The sequence below is a fragment of the Oncorhynchus tshawytscha genome, linkage group LG21 (assembly GCF_018296145.1).
Source record: "Oncorhynchus tshawytscha isolate Ot180627B linkage group LG21, Otsh_v2.0, whole genome shotgun sequence".
In the NCBI taxonomy this organism is placed as follows: domain Eukaryota; kingdom Metazoa; phylum Chordata; class Actinopteri; order Salmoniformes; family Salmonidae; genus Oncorhynchus; species Oncorhynchus tshawytscha.
Window position 1 is genome coordinate 4,103,134 of NC_056449.1, and position 16,378 is coordinate 4,119,511.

The 16,378-nt window shown below is 37.9% G+C and overlaps 1 protein-coding gene across 3 annotated transcripts in view; it reads left to right on the top strand.

Annotated features, from left to right (window-relative positions):
* The first annotated feature begins 3,233 nt into the window (after positions 1–3,233).
* Positions 3,234–16,378, top strand: part of LOC112220734 (5-hydroxytryptamine receptor 4) — a 135,030-nt gene continuing 121,885 nt past the window's right edge. For all 3 annotated transcript variants that reach the window (XM_042302892.1, XM_042302893.1, XM_024382593.2), the window contains exon 1: positions 3,234–3,486. The gene's annotated coding sequence lies outside the window, so the exon portion shown is untranslated. The remainder of the gene's footprint in view (positions 3,487–16,378) is intronic.

A 16,378-nucleotide genomic window follows, 5' to 3' on the forward strand; every position in this document is an offset into this window, starting at 1 on the left:
ATATCAAATATGCAGTAAATCTGATTCTGAATCTAAATCTGATTTATGGTTCATGAGAAGAAGCATTATTGCTAATGTGCATCTATAGGTACAGTGAAGCCATATTTGATTTAAACAAAAGACAATTCTCAAACCAAAGACTGATGCAATGAGTCAATACTAAATCTGGATAGAATCTGCTATGTGGTTCATAAGGAGCAGATGATTGCAGATGATTTTGATCATTAGCGTAAGTAACGAGTTGTTAATAGTTTCCTTGTTTTTTTTTAAATATTAAAAACAAATTCAGTGTGAGTCAACTTAGGGATGTCGATGTTAGTGATGGCAAGTTTCAAGTTGATGGGCCTTACAGTGGACTTACAGTGGTTCAAATTGACATTTAAAATCAGATTTTTTTATTTGTCAATAACTCAGCCATCTTTTGACCAATCTATTGACCAAGCTTTTCTCAAACTATGTTAAGACATGTACCCCGGGCCATTTGGTGACATGTGCCATATACCAATTAGTGTCATTTGGTACTATGGTTTATGAGAAGAAGAGTTGTGAAGTATTTTTAGCATATGCATCTACTGGTGCCATTGTTAAATGCATTATATTCTCAAATTCTTTAGGGACTATTTTGATGAGCCCAGACACCTAATTTGGAGTAAATATGACTTTTATTCCATGAGAAGAAGATTTTTTATGATTATTTTAAGCATTAGCATTACATACAGTTGAAGTCGGAATTTTACATACACCTTAGCCAAATACATTTAAACTCAGTTTTTCACATTTCCTGACATTTAATCAGAGTAACAATTCCCTGTCTTAGGTCAGTTAGGATCACCACTTCATTTTAAGAATGTGAAATGTCAGAATTATAGTACTGAGAATGATTTATTTAAGCTTCTATTTCTTTCATCACATTTCCAGTGGGTCAGAAGTTTTCATACACTCAATTAGTATTTGGTAGCATTGCCTTTAAATTGTTTAACTTGGGTCAAACGTTTCGGGTAGCCTTCCACAAGCTTCCCACAATAAGTTGGGTGAATTTTGGCCCATTCCTCCTGACAGAGCTGGTGTAACTGAATCAGGTTTGTATCCCTCCTTGCTCGCACATGCTTTTTCAGTTCTGCCCACAAATGTTCTATAGGATTGAGGTTAGGGCTTTGTGATGGCCACTCCAATACCTTGACTTGGTTGTCCTTAGGCCATTTTGTCACAACTTTGGAAATATGCTTGGGGTCATTGTCCATTTGGAAGACCCATTTGCGACCAAGCTTTAACTTCCTGACTGATGTCTTGAGATGTTGCTTCAATATATCCACATAATTTTTCTGCCTCATGATGCCATCTATTTTGTGAAGTGCACCAGTCACTCCTGTAGCAAAGCACCCCCACAGCATGATGCTGCCACCCCCGTGCTTCACGGTTGGGATGGTGTTCTTCGGCTTGCAAGCCTCCCCCTTTTCCCTCCAAACATAACAATGGTCATTATGGCCAAACAGTTCTATTTTTGTTTCATCAGACCAGAGGACATTTCTCCAAAAAGTACAATCTTTGTCCCCATGTGCAGTTGCAAACCGTAGTCTGGCTTTTTTTATGCCGGTTTTGGAGCAGTGGCTTCTTCCTTGCTGAGCGGGTTATGTCGATATAGGACTTGTTCTACTGTGGATATAGATACTTTTGTACCTGTTTCCTCCAGCATCTTCACAAGGTCCTTTGCTGATTTCTTTTGATTTTCCAATGATGTCAAGCAAAGAGGCACTGAGTTTGAAGGTAGGCTTTGAAATACATCCACAGGTACACCTCCAATTGACTCAAATGATGTCAATTAGCCTATCAGAAGCTTCTAAAGACAAGACATTTTCTGGAATTGACCAAGCTGTTTAAAGGCACAGTTAACTTAGAGTATGTAAACTTCTGACACTGAAATTGTGATACAGTGAATTATAAGTGAAATAATCTGTCTGTAAACAATTGTTGGAAAAATGACTTGTGTCATGCACAACGTAGATGTCCTAACCGACTTGCCAAAACTATAGTTTGTTAAGAAGAAATTTGTGTAGTGGTTGAAAAACGAGTTTTAGTGACTCCAACCTAAGTATATGTAAACTTCCGACTTCAACTGTAGTCAAAAAAGTGAATTGTTAATTATTAATTATTAATTATTATTTGTTAACGATATCATTGCCAAACTTAACATGGTTCATCATGGTAATGTCTTTGATGATTATAAAAAGTTTAAAGTTAATAAGCCATTGTTTAGTGGATTTAAAACATATTTAAATGGACACAACATCTGATTTCCTGATTTATCAATAACCCATTTTTTGGTGTTATTTGTACTTACGGTTCATGAGAATACATTTTTCAAATGTTTGCCAAAATTTCCAAGATTGAGGAAATTCTATCATCCTCCTATAAATTGTGAAGTACAGTCCTTGAGCTGTTCTTGTCTTTTGAAGTTCTGTATTATGCGGATCCCAGGAAGAGTAGCTGCTGCTTCAGAAACAGCTAATGGGGATCCTAATAAAGTACTAAATATTATCCTGACAGACCTAATGGGTCCTTATAATAATTTTGTTCAGCATGAGAAAAGGCACCTACACACACTAGGTCAAACGGGGCTCCGGATATGAGGGTTTAAGTGAGACTGCTTATAACAGCGCTACCTATAGGCCAATCTCTGCCATTCTTTTTGTTCTTTGTGCCAAAGTAGAAAAAAAGTGATCAATCTAAACTGGAGTTATTTGACCATAATAATATAAGAATAACAATAGGTTTCACAGCTTGTCTGCAAACCCCTAATAATATTTTGCCCAGAGCTCTTCTATTTTGAGAATACATCTTGTCAAATTTTACATAAGGGTTTCTTTGCCAACAGTCCATATCACAGTGATTTGTAGTAGACTATTTGCTAAGATATTTTAACAGAAAAAAATACTAGATTTACGAATTATCAGGAAAAAATGGCATAACAGAGCAATTTACACTCGTGGAATCTATCTTGCAAGTCCACATATGTGTTCAAGCAATTTAATTCACAATGAATTTCACTTGCCACCAAGCCTACATGTATCAAACCATTTTGAAGCGACAATGAAAGAGGATAATTGCAACCGATTTTAAACGGAGCTTATTTACCAAGTAAATAGACACCAGGCGAAAGAGGAGGGACTTGAAGGTACAATTTGCTGGGAATACCGAGGGTGTGCTTTCCAAGCACTTCAATCACAGAACAGCGCGCGGTGGTGACCCACGCGTATGATTCCGTCCAGCCTTTTACATTTGCGCTCATACTTCCGACTGCGCTCAGCATACATGGAACACGATTTCGCTTTGTGAATGTCCGCCGGGAACAGCTCATAAATTGCACTCACAAAAAAAAACAGTTCACTCCATACCTGTGTTTTGATACAAGTCGAAAATGTGATTTTTCTCAAGGGGCATATAGAGTCGTAAAATGGTTTTGGGACCCAGCGTCTCCACAAGGAAATGGTAAGTGTGCGGAATGATTATTATTCTACATCGTAATTAATTAAGCCCTTATGTGTATTTGTCATATTTGTATTGTATAAAGTGTTTATAATTGACACTTATATATATTATCATGGAAGTTAATCGTAGGAGGGAGGACAGGACACTGACAGCCACTATATGTGCTGTTGTCCCTAACTTTTACACTAATGATGAAAAGTAGTTGTAAGTCCACTTTGTTTGGGAATCATGCTGTGCTTGTTGCCCCAGTTTTTCATACACGTGTTGTGCCAACTACTGTATATACACTGACATAATGTGTTAGTGCATTCCAAAAAAATATAAATTTATTATGGATTGTTGTTTACATTAGACCATCACTTGTATCATAGTTATTACAACCCCAAACCAAATGTATACTATGAATATTGGAAACGATCTACATTAAAAAAAGACTACAACAGCACTGCATGCCCATAGCTAGCCTACTTAAAACCAATAATTAGAATAGTCACATTTCACATTGTTTCAAAGTATGAAAGTTAATATCAAAATAACTACACACATTTGTCCTCATTTTGCCTACAGTGCTATGTAATGGCCAATTGGTATGAGTGTGGTTGTCTATTTTATGCATATGAACACTGCATTGAAGTTACATCTGACATTTACACTGACAAATGTACACTGGCACATTATGTAAGATAGTCGTACAGGCTATTTGATGGAGCAATCAAGGTTAACCAATGCATCTTGATCGAAGGTACTCCAGCCGTGCCTTACCTCACCTGTCTCTAATAAAATCCTGAATACAATATAATTAAACCTTCTTTTAAAATACTAATCAGTTCCAAAAGCTTTAACAAGAGCAACGTAATTTTGTTTAAGTTGAAAACAGCAAAACATTTTGTAGAATCAAAAAATGAAATGCAGTAAAAATATGGGGTTACAGTTTTTTTCAATCACTTTGGTGCAATTGTCACATGTATGTGGTACATTTTCACAACTCTAAGCACAGAAATCTAAACAGATCATGAAAATGACTCATGTTTTCAAAATTCTAACAACTGACTGAGTACAACAAACACATTCACAAAGTCACTTGTTCACACCACACCACGTCACACTATCTATTTGGATGCATATTTAATCTAAGTCTATAAACCCCTTTCACAGTTTTCACATTTTCCGGCCATAAAATTAAATCTAAAAAAGGATTATGTTTGATTTTTTTAACCTACCGATCTACCCAACCTACTCCATATTTTCAAAGTGAAAGACAAAGTATTCAACATTTAAAGGTGCACTATGCATAAATCACTCTGCCATTTCCTGGTTGCTAAAATTCTAGTTTATGTGAGAAAACAATCAATTATAGAGTAAAGAATCATTCTACCAACTAAACCGCTGTGAGTGCATTTATTGTATTTATTGCATTAAATTGCATTTTCAGCTGTTTGAAGCTGGTGTACAAAACCAAAAGTAAAAGACGCAAAAATGGACCTTAAGAATGAGAAGCATAGAAATAGTGCACATAGAACAGATCTACCGCTTCTAAGACTTGCTTTCAATGAGAATTGCAGATTTCTATTTCTATGTGAATTTGGTTGGGTCGCGCAAAAATAATACTTGGATGAAGCACCTTTGGTATCCATTACAGCTGTGAATCATTTTGAATAAGATTCTGCTAACTTTGCACAACTTTTAGGGCAACATATTTGGGTAAAAATTGCTCCACAAGCTCAGCCAGTTTGGTTGGGAACCATTGATGGACAGCAAGTCAAACCTTGTCATTGATTTTTAAGTACATTTAAGTCCAGACTGAGACAAAACCATTCAGGAACACTCAACACCTCTTGGATAGCCATTTTAGTTTGTCTATGGCATAAAAACATTTGTAATTGTCTCACTGAAGACTACGACTCTATCCCAGGGTTAGGTTTGCAGAAGACTATGGCAGGTTTTCCTTGAACCTTTCCCTGGGTTTTGCTCCTTTCATATTTCTTTTGATCTTTTGATTCTTTTGATCCTTTTCTTTTGATCCTGCCGGTGACAAGCATACCCATAACATGATGCTGCCACCACAATACTTGAAAATACAGAAGATCAACAATATCACATTCATTACACATTACTGGCCTGTATAACAAAGTTAAATGAAGTATGCCTGTGTTAAATACACTCCGAATCATACATTCTTGTTTGCAACAAATTAGCTGCTCACTTTAGCGTTAACTTCTTTGAGGTATTTTCTGAACAGCTTCTCATTTCTTTGTTTCTCCAGTTGTCAGTTTGAATGATATGGATTGAATATTTGTCAATTTTTTTTATATATTTTTTATTTGACCTTTATTTAACTAGGCAAATCAGTTAAGAACAAATTCTTATTTTCAATGACGGCCTAGGAACAGTGGGTTCAGGGGCAACTGCCTGTTCAGGGGCAGAATAACAGATTTGTACCTCGTCAGCTCGCGGTTTTGAACTTGCAACCTTCCTGGTTACTAGTCCAACGCTCTAACCACTAGGCATGTCCTCAAAACTCAAATATGCATCAGCAATTGTCCTTATTTAGCATTAAAAAAATGCATATCACGATCCTGCTATGGACCTCAGCCAAGAGTATACGCTGAGAAAATATACTATGAAGGCCTACTGTCAGTATTTGTCAACATATAGAAGAAATAGTATGTCCACATAGGACATCTAATGAGTCCAAATCCAGCCATACTACGTATGATATCTGGAGGGAATCCCCAAATGATATGTGCATGAAAGAAAAATATATACACTGACATGGTCGCCAGGTGTATGGTGTTTCCTCTGCCACATTGGTGTGGCTGGCTTCGTTGTTAAGCAGTGTGTCAAGAAGCAGTGCGGCTTGGCTGGGTTGTGTTTCGGAGGATGCATGGCTCTCAACCTTCGCCTCTCCAGAGTCAGCCAAGAGATGGATATCTGAACTCAATATAGGCTTCCTATCTTCAATGTGCTAAGAAAACACAGATATGCTATGTAGAGTAAACAGTCAGTATTTGTCAACTTGAAGAGAGAAAATAAGAGTCACATATCTCAAGATATAGTTTATAGATATCTATATCTATATCATAGGCTAATGCGATTAGCATGAGGTTGTAAGTAACAAGAACATTTCCCGGGACATAGATATTAGAGGTCGACCGATTACCGATACCGATTATTAGAGGACTCAAAAAAGCCGATACCGATTAATCGGACCATTTCTTTTTTCATTTATTTGTAATAATGACAATTACAACAATACTGAATGAACACTTATTTTAATTTAATATAATACATCAATAAGAATCCATTTAGCCTCAAATAAATAATGAAACATGTTCAATTTGGTTTAAATAATGCAAAAACAAAGTGTTGGAGAAGAAAGTAAAAGTGCAATATGTGCCATGTAAGAAAACTAACGTTTAAGTTCCTTGCTCAGAACATGAGAACATATGAAAGCTGGTGGTTCCTTTTAACATGAGTCTTCAATATTCCCACTTAAGAAGTGTTAGGTTGTAGTTATTATAGGAATTATAGGACTATTTCTCTCTATACCATTTGTATTTCATATACCTTTGACTATTGGATGTTCTTATAGGCACTATAGTATTGCCAGCCTAGTCTCGGGGGTTGATAGGCTTGAAGTCATAAACAGTGCACTGCTTCAAGCATTGCGAAGAGCTGCTGGCAAACGCAGGAAAGTGCTGTTTGAATGAATGATTATGAGTCTGCTGCTGCCTACTACCGCTCAGTCAGACTGCTCTATAAAATATCAAATCATCGACTTAATTATAATATAATAAACACACAGCAATACGAGCCATAGGTCATTAAAATGGTCAAACTATCATTTCGAAAACAAGATGTTTATTCTTTCAGTGAAATACGGAACTGTTCAGGTGGCATCCCTAAGTCTAAATATTGCTGTTACATTGCACAACCTTCAATGTTATGTCATAATTATGTAAATGAGGGGCAAATTAATTACGGTCTTTGTTAGGAAGAAATGGTCTTCACACAGTTCGCAACAAGCCAGGCGGCCAAAAATGCTGCTTCTACCCTGACTCTGCTTGCACAGAACGCAAGAGAAGTGACACAATTTCCCGAGTTAATATTGCCTGCTAACATTAATTTATTTGAACTAAATATGCAGGTTTAAAAATATATATACTTCAGTATTGATTTTAAGAAAGGCATTGATGTTTATGATAGGTACATTGGTGAGACAACAGTGCTATTTTCGCGAATGCGCTTGTTAAATCATTACCCATTTGGCAAAGTAGGCTGTGATTCGATGATAAATTAACAGGCACCGCATTGATTATATGCAACGCAGGACAAGCTAGTTAAACTAGTAATATCATCAACCATGTGTAGTTAACTTATGATTATGTTAATATAGATGTTTTTTTATAAGATAAGTTTAATGTTAGCTAGCAACTTACCTTGGCTCCTTGCTTCGCTCGCATAACAGGTGGTCAGCCTCCCACTCAGTCTCCTCATCGAGTGCAATGTAATCGGCCATAACCAGTGTCCAAAAATGCAGATTACCGATTGTTATGAAAACTTGAAATCGGCCCTAATTAATCAGCCATGCTGGTTAATGTTGTGGGGGTGCTTCGCTGCAGGAGGGACTGGTGCACCTCACAAAATAGATGGCATTGTGTGGAAGGAAAATCATGTGGATATATTGAAGCAACATCTCAAGACGTCAGCCAGGAAGTTAAAGATTGGTCACAAATGGGTCTTCCAAATGGACAATGACCCCAAGCATACTTCCAAAGTTGTGGCAAATTGGCTTAAGGACAACAAAGTCATGGTATTGGAGTGGCCATCACAAAGTCCGGACCTCAATCCTATAGAACATTTGTGGGCAGAACTGAAAAAGCTTGTGCGAGCAAGGAGGCCTACAAACCTGACTCAGTTCTACCAGCTCTGTCAGGAGGAATGGGCCAAAATTCACCCAACTTATTGTGGGAAGCTTGTGGAAGGCTACCCGAAACGTTAGACCCAAGTTAAGCAATGCTACCAAATACTAATTGAGTGTATGTAAACTTCTGTCCCACTGGAAATGTGATGAAAGAAATAAAAGCTTAAATAAATGATTCTCTCTACTATTATTCTGACATTTCACATTTCTAAAATAACGTGATGATCCTAACTGACCTTAAACAGGACATTTTTACTAGGATTAAATGTCACGAATTGTGAAAAACTGAGTTTAAATGTATTTGGCTAAGGTGTATGTAAACTTCCGACTTCAACTGTATTTGATATTGTCAGAAAGCTTAAATTCTTCTTAATCTAACTGCACTGTCCAATTTACAGTATCTATTACAGTGAAATAATGCCATGCTGATGTTTGAGGAGAGTGCACAGTTTTGAGCATGAAAAGTTTTTAATAAACAAATTATGCACATTTGGGCAGTCAAAATTTTAATTGGTTCAGTCTGAAACTTTGCACATACACTGCGGTCATCTATTGGCCAAAATCTAAACTGCACCTGGGCTGGAATAATACATTATGGCCTTTCTCTTGCATTTCAAAGATGATGATACAACAAAAAAATACAAAAAAACTGTTTTTTTCTTTCTTTGTATTATCTTTCAAAGGTTCCGAACTTACATCTGAAATTTGACAAATTGATTGAAAAAAGTAAGGTTTACTTGATATTACTAAAGGTCTCCCACAATTGTAAATTTTGTTTGTTTGTTTTCTTTGACTTTATTTTGTCATCTATGTTTTGATTATAACCTCTTAATGATCAGACCCTTTAAAAAAACAAACATTTTTACCTAAAATCTAACTGTAGCTCAGGACCTGAAGCAAGGATATGCATATTCTTGATACCATTTTAAAGGAAACACTTTGTGGAAGTGAAATTTGTGGAAATTTGAAATTAGTGTAGGAGAATATAACACACAACATCCGGTAAAAGATAATACAAACAAATAAACATTATTTTTTTTCTGCCCATCATCTTTGAAATGCAAGAGAACGACCATACTGTAATATTGCAGTTTAGGTGCAATTTAGATTTTGGCCACTTGCATTATGTGTGCAAAGTTTCAGATTGTTCCAGTGAAGCATTGTAATACTGGACAATATTTTGTATCAAGTCTGCCCAAATGTGCTGAATTGGTCATTTGATACATTTTCAAGTACTTAACTATAGAGAACATACAAAAATTAAGTTTACACACTCCCAGGAATGTCATGCATGATGGATCATTAGCTTATACACTAACTTTCACATTTCTAGATGGTCTGGCGACGGTGGGTGTGGAGCTGGACACAGCAGGGTTCAAATTCAACCAAAACTATGCTACATTTTATCTCTGGGACCCTCAAGATGACAAATCAGAGCAAGATTGCTGTATTTAAGTACATTGTTTACCTTCTGAGGTGAATGTATCAAACCAGTTGCCGTGACAAAGTTTTTTTGTTGTTGTGCACGCTCCTCAAACAATAGTATGTTCATTTTTCACTGTTATAGCTACTTTAAATTGAACAGTTCAGTTAGATTAACAAGAATTTAAGCTTTCTGCCCATATAAGACATGTCAATGTCGGCAGGGTAGCCTAGTGGTTAGGGCATTGGAATATGCAACCAAAAGGTTGCAAGTTCAAATCCCCAAGCTGACAAGGTACAAATCTGCCATTCTGCCCCTGAACAGGCAGTTAACCCACTGTTCCTAGGCTGTTATTTGAAAATAAGAATTTGTTCTTAACTGACTTGCCTAGTTAAATAAAGGTAAAATAAAATGTCCTGGGAAATTTTCTTGTTACTGACATCATGCTAATCACATTAGCGCCCGTTAGCTCAACTGTCCCGGTAGAGGGACATCGTAGATGATAACATTATTTTACGTTCTGGGCAATTTTGTTCAGTCCCACAAAAATCGCAACAAAGCGCCTATTCAAAGCCCTCCCTCTGTCACTCCAAATCTTCCAGTGTCTGCCTGCTAGCTGGAAATCTTTGCCAGTATGTGTGCGTGTGTATACTGTCTGCCCCTCCCCCTCCGAAGCATAGGTTACTGTAGCCAGTGGTGTAAAAAGTACTCAATTGTCATACTTGAGTAAAAGTAAAGAGAACTTAATAGAAAATGACTCAAGTAAAAGTGAAAGTCACCCAGTAAAATACTACTTGAGTAAAAGTCTAAAGGTATTTGGTTTTAAATGTACTTAAGTATCAAAAGTAAATGGAATTGCTCAAAAGTAAACAGAAAAGTACCAACCATTTAAAATTCCTTATATTAAGCATACCAGACAGCATCATCAACACTCAGACATAATTTACAAATTAAGCATTTGTGTTTAGTTAGTCTGCTAGATCAGAGGCAGTAGGGATGACCAGGGATGTTCTCTTGATAAGTGTGTGAATTTGGGTGTCAGGGAAAATGTGTGATGTAAAAAGTACATTTTCTTCAGGAATGTAGTGAAGTAAAAGTAAAAGTTGGCAAAAATCTAAATAGTAAAGTAAAGTACAGATACCCCCAAGAATGACTTAAGTACTTTAAAGTATTTTTACTGCAGTACTTTACACCACTAACTGTAGCCTACTGGCAACATTAAAAGCACGATTCAGAAATTAGAGAGAGAGATTTTTAATTAGAGAAGAATGGATGAACTTGTTCAGTGCTAGCTAAGGGTAGTATAGGTATCCCATTTCACATTTATTAACTGCAAAAATGTAAGACGTGTTTTTAATTCTAGTGCTGCTCTGCACACACAAGCTAGTTAACAATAGCTCTGGTCCAACTCTCGGACGTCATTCAAAGTTCCTCCATAGAAGCCGCTCCTCTGTAGGTAAAATTCTGTGGGCCTAACTCAGATAATGCATTTCATAACAAGATGCCCAGCACTTCATTCCAAGCCTCCTCCTCCACCCTTTCTCGCACTCTCCCAACCCGCATCTCGCGCTCTCAACTTGTCTGTCCATAGGTACTGGCAGCACAGTGCACAGTGTGTGTGTTTGTCTTTCAAAAGTTTATTATGAAAAAATAAAAAAATGATGGTTCTGTTCAGAACAAAAAATATTTTGGTTCCAATCCTTGGTCTCTGATGAAGCTGGTGTTAGAAATGATATGTGGTGATTTCCCATTCGCTGATTCTCCCAGCAAGACAGAGATAAGAGGTGTAAACAGCAGAGAGCCAGGAGTTAAGGAAAGGCAAAGCAAGTGTGTTCTGATGATTAGCTGTGACGACTAGAAGTGTGTTCATCTCTGTTCCAATGTGAGCTGCCTGCCTGGCTGGTCAAAGTGAGCTTACGCAACAATGCCAGGTTTGGTGTGTGGAAGATACTAGATAGAGGATGTGTTCTGATGAAAGGCATGGCATGGGAGAGGGCCTTGTTGAAGGATCAATAGACTCCACTTTCACATCGCATTAGAACTCTGTGGAGCTGAGCAAACCCAAGAGCTAAAGGTTAGATGTGAAAACAAACTAACCCTAGAAAACAGGAACTAGAAACAGAAAGGAGCAAGGGGAAAACCGCTGGTAGGCTTGACAAACAAAACGAACTGGCAACTGACAAACAGAGAACACAAGTATAAATACAGTGGGGATAATGGGGAAGATGGGCAACACTTGGAGGGGGATGGGGACAAGCACAAAGACACGTGAAACAGATCAGGGTGTGACACTTATGTTCAGAAACTTTGATTGCGCATTCATAGGGGGTTCACACACCCTCCACCTCTGAGTCATTCATGCAAAATATTATTTATTTATTAAATACTGTACCATGAGCACATTTTGTTTAGGCCCCAATACATCAGATAATGATAGGCTCTGCATTTAGTCATTTTAACTACCTTTGAATCCAATAGCAAACAGTGAAAGATACACATTTAAAGTGTATTTTTTAAGTGCTGAATAGAAAGAATAATAGATGCTAAATATGATTTTCTGTACAGTTTTTGACTATGCACAATTGTTGACATGCACAATTGTTTTATAATTTGTATCCAATGGCAGGTTGAGAGCAGTGGTGGAAAAAGTACCCAATTGTCATACTTGAGTTAAAGTAAAGATCCCTTAATAGAAAATGACTCAAGTAAAAGTAAAAGTCACCCAGTAAAATTCTTCTTGAGTAAAAGTCTAAAAGTGTTTTGTTTAAAATATACTTAAGTATCAAAAGTAAAAGTGTAAATAATTTCAAATTCTTTATATTAAGCAAACCAGACGGCAACATTGTCTTATTTTTTAAATTTACGGATATCCAGAGGCACACTCCAACATTCAGACATCATTTACAAACGAAGCATGTGTGTTTAGTGAGTCCGCCAAATCAGAGGCAGTAGGGATGACCAGGGATGTTCTGTTGATAAGTGCGTGAATTGGACCATTTTCCTGTCCTGTTAAGCATTTAAAAGGTAGCGAGTACCTTTGGTTGTCAAAGAAAATGTATGGAGTAAAAAGTACAAGTACTCTTGGCAGCCAAAAGCTGAATTTCAGCATACTGCACATACAAGTAATTTGAACAAAAACTATTTCAAATGAAATCAGCAAGTCAGTTAGGATGGGAGCTGAATAATATATGGGAGTTGAAACAGATGAAATGGTATTGAGAGCGGAGGAAGCATTGCTGATCTCCGAGGGAGCTGGTCAGTCAGAGTCAGAGAGACAGTCAGGTCCGCAGCCTCTGAATCTCATCTCGCTATCCCCTCACGTCCTCCTTTCTTTGGCTTTGTTGATGGTTAGCTGGCTAGCCACTCCTCTCAACAAACACCGTGTAGCACCAGGGCCATCGCTGCGGTTTGAGTTTTAGTGTGGTCCGGAAGGGTTATTTGCTATTGGTGAACAGCAAAAACAAGCAAAAACAACCCCAGCCATTATCACCTTGGCTGCTGTAGGTTCATTCACCTCAGTCAATTTACAAAAAACACATAGCCTATTAGCTATACAATTGCTATGTTATACCTCTGAAAAGGAGGAAATATGAGAAAATATTCACACTGATATGTAGCAACAGCAATAAAAAAAACAGATTACCGCATTGTTTGCATTTTGATTGCATTTTAATGTAGACCTATAGGGAAGATAGGCCATGTAGATATGTTCATATTGAAACAACCTATTTTTTAAAGTTCCTAACTTGTTAGATGAGATTAGTACAGATTTTCTCAGGGGATCACAAATGGGAACTGTGATCCCAGGTTTGGGAACCACTGTACTAACCTCTCTCTCCGCTGGCTTCCTCAATCTCTGTCACGGATCCCCCGTAACTTTCATCACGCACACCTGTCCCCTATTCCCAATGATTAGTATTTGTATATACTGTACGTGCCCTTTGGTTTCCACTGGGTGTCGATTATTGTTACAATGTCCGTTTGTGCGTGTGAGTAACTGTGCTGTGTGTTTTGGGCTTTCGTGCCCTTTCGTGCCCTTGCGTAGATGATTACGGGTTTCGTCCCTTGTGTTAATCATTGTGTGCGTGTGTTATTTATTTGAGGTACTCCTCACTCTTTTGTTTGGGTTTCAACCCCGTGTGTTTTGTTCAGTGTTTGTTGTCCCCGTGCCTTTACACGGCACGCCGTAATTTGGGTACAGTAAAAAAAACTATTACGAATTCCTGCGTCTGTCTCCCTATTCATTCATACCGATGCGACACTCTCTCTCTGTCTCTTCTGCTTCCTCCTGCATGCATCGCAGCCTGTCTCGGCCTCCCTACTGAGTGCCACATCACTGTATGTCTCAGTAGCCTACACTCTGTAAAGCAAAGATATTATGAGATTTTAGTAGCGTAATATTTGCTCCTGCTTAGGTAGGCTCTGTTTAACTTTAGCTTCTTACTTCATCCCTCTAGCTGGCTAAGTCACACTAGCCAGAGCCCTTCAATGTTACAGCAATTTAAGTCTCTGCCGGCAGATAGCCACCTTACTGACATAAGTGACTATTTACCAGTAGTGCACTCATTCTCCGAGAGTCAGTTTGTGTTTGTTTGGGGGGGATGTCTGTAGACAAGGCAGGAGTTGCAGAATGGTTTTAAAATTGCCTTTTGTACGGCATCTCACAAACACGCTGTGAGCAGCAGCATCTCTAGACTAGTTGCCTATAGAGCTGACTGCGAGCTGGGGTAGTTCGTTTCACATCGCCCTCTGCTTGTTCCACGAGAATTAGTTGTTTGACAGAGTGCTGAATGTGCTGCTAAAATGGGAAATATGGGAGGCAAATCCGTGGGATGCAGGCGGACATAACATAACATACCACTGTAAATGATTCCACTCGTTCACAGAGAGGCAGATGTAAATAGAATTCAGTCAGATCAAAAATATAAGCATTCTGAGCTTTGATCAATGCTGGGAACAATATTTAGATGTTGACCCGCAATTGATTTTCTTTACTGTGTACAATATACTGTACATTATACAAATTTGAAAAAGGTCCGGACCTAGGTGTCCTGATATGTAGTTACATCCATGTGTAACACCCACATGGGTGATGCTACTTGTGCCACCACAAAGGTGCTGGAACCGCACCACACTATGTCTATGGTCAGAGTAACATATCTTCACTAAAATATCTCCACTTGCAATCCTCTCGCTTGTATTTCTGTTTCACCAGTGTTCTGGCATCATTAAAATCCCAATCCCAACAGTCCCCAACAGATGGGATTCTTCAAAGTAGTCGCCCTTTGCCTTGATGACAGCTTTGCACACTCTTGGCATTCTCTCAACCAGCTTCATGAGGTAGTCACCTGGAATGCATTTCAGTTAACAGCTGTGCCTTGTTAATTTGTGGATTTTCTTTTCTTTTTAATTTGAGCCAATCTGTTTTGTTGTGACAAAGTAGGGGTGGTATACAGAAGATAGCCCTATTTGGTAAAAGACCAAGTCCATATTATGGCAAGAACAGCTCAAATAAGCAGAGAGAAATTACAGTCCATCATTACTTTAAGACATGAAGGTCAGTCAATCCGGAACATTTCAAAAACTTTGAAAGTTTCTTCAAATGCAGTCGCAAGAATCATCAAGCGCTATGATGAAACTGGCTCTCATGAGGACTACCACAGGAAAGATTGAATAAGTATCGAAATTGAAAGAGAGATTTGGTACAGTTAACAAGTGACTTTGTGAATTGTTCGTTGTACTCAGTCAATTAATTGCTTGGAGTTTTGAAACATGAGCCATTTTTAGGATCTGTTAAGATATTTGTGCTGAGAGTTGTGAAAATGTACCACATACTTGTGAAAATTGCACCAAAGTGATTGTAAAAAACTGTAACCATCATAGAAACTTGAGTGAGCAGGTGTCAGTTGGCATTTGAATTATAGTAGCCACAGAATAGAGTGTGATGAGGAAAATACTGCTTTGTTTTCTTGGTACTTTGTTTTCTAAGAACTTGCTCCACACTTTTTCAGATCTCCGGAAAATAATGTTTAGTTTTTTTAACATTTGGGATTGGAATGGTGGACATATTTGGTAGCGGCTAGACTGTTTATCTATCCCCTAGAGTTTAGTCCAAGAGAAACAGGAGTGTTTATTTTTGCAACGTGTGACTAATGGAAATCAATGACAACAAACATGTAAAAAACTGATTATGATATTGATTTCTCTATGGAGGGGTAAGTGCTCTTGGGGTGGATTTGAATACGTCAGTGTAATTTCAGTGTATCTCCGGAATTTAGTCAGTGAAACAAAAATCCCTGTTAAAAACTCACTAGGGATTGTTTATACCACAGAAACATTTGGGAACCTAAACTTTTAGTCTGCTGGCCCAATAACTTCCAGAAGTGAGAGAGGAGAAGACCGCAGTGGTAATCAGTTCCTTGGACCGACTGGAAGAGATGAAACGAACAGGGCAAATACGCAGAAAGTCGTGCTGTGGTCTGCCTCAGACAACCAGTAGATAGAAAACAAACTCAAGAACCAAGTACTTGTGCTTCCGCATGTAT